Source organism: Myotis brandtii, unplaced genomic scaffold, assembly GCF_000412655.1.
Source record: "Myotis brandtii unplaced genomic scaffold, ASM41265v1 C42206058, whole genome shotgun sequence".
Taxonomy (NCBI): domain Eukaryota; kingdom Metazoa; phylum Chordata; class Mammalia; order Chiroptera; family Vespertilionidae; genus Myotis; species Myotis brandtii.
Genome location: NW_005320093.1, coordinates 1 through 1,175, shown reverse-complemented (window position 1 = coordinate 1,175; position 1,175 = coordinate 1). Strand labels below are relative to the sequence as shown.

Below are 1,175 nucleotides of genomic sequence, written 5' to 3'. Positions count from 1 at the left end.
CGCCATCGGGGGGCCCACGCCGCGTTATCCGCCGTATCCCCACCCGGCGAGCAGGGCCCGCCGCTCCAGAGCTGCCTCCAAAGCGTGTCCCCCTCGAAATCGACAGAAAAGCTCGCGCGCACGGGAGGCCCCACACTTACTTGGGTGAGCGCCGGCTTGAGAAGAGGCCTGGGTCTCGCGAGAGCTCGTCAGATCTCGGCGGCGGAAAGGAAGAGGCGGAGCTAAAGGACCGGAAGTATCACTGAGACAGGGCGGGAGCCTAGAGAGTCCGGAAAAGGGCTCCAGGGGCCGGTGCGCCAGTCACACTCACCAAATTCGCACGGCTGGTAAGTTCCGCTGGGACCTGCAGTCGGTGCGTGTGGATTCCCAGCTCAGGGACCGGAGGACAGGAGAGCAGTGGGGAGGCGACTCCCACACACGCTTCTGCACGGCTACTGCTTGGCCCTCCAGTGTGTCCACAGCGAGTTCTCCTTAGGCCTCCAGGACAGTGCAGGTGTCCTTGCACCCAGGAGCTCAGCCCCGCTCGCCATGAGAGTTACTTGACAAGCCTGGGTGAGGCATCCTCAGGCGTCACACTTGTGCTGGCATCGTTCTTGTTAACAGGTCCCTGTAGGGGCACCATTGCTGACCACCTGTAGGGTCATCACTTAAATCGGTTAAATAAGTAACAAAAGAACATTGCCCCTGGAAGATTGCAGTTAAAATGCCCGTAGCTCAGTAATTTCCCCACGTCCCATGGGCTACCAGGGGGGCATTTTCTACTGCTACTCAGGCTGAGGGGCAGACTGGTCAGACCACCCAGATGACTAGCGGAAACCTGGGAGTGCCTATGGAAGGATGGGGCGGGGGGCGGGGGGCGGGGCCCTCCCAGCGCATTTGACACCCAGAGTGGTTAGCACCCTTCTCCCGCCAACGAGTTTTCTTAGCTACACCCCTACCATGATCCGTTGTAATTCATTATTTTAGAACCAATAATTAGTAGTTAAAAAGCATAAATGTCCATTTCAAAGACATTATTCAGATTTAATAAAACATGTAATGTGCAGACTAAAATCTGCACTTTAATGAACATATTTCACGGGTAGTTCTCACCGCCCCGTTCCCGTTTTAAGTTTTAAACACAAGTGGTCTCTGTGATAAAGGCGCGCAGCCAGCAGTTCACTTGGAGAAGCGGC

The 1,175-nt window shown here is 56.0% G+C and overlaps 1 long non-coding RNA gene across 1 annotated transcript; it reads right to left on the bottom strand.

Annotated features, from left to right (window-relative positions):
- Positions 1 to 28: 28 nt before the first annotated feature.
- LOC106727266 lies at positions 29 to 1,089 on the bottom strand. The gene is made up of 2 exons (XR_001363442.1): positions 311 to 1,089; positions 29 to 221 (listed from the first exon to the last, which is right to left on the bottom strand). It is a non-coding gene; the product is annotated as an uncharacterized LOC106727266 (long non-coding RNA).
- Positions 1,090 to 1,175: the final 86 nt, after the last annotated feature.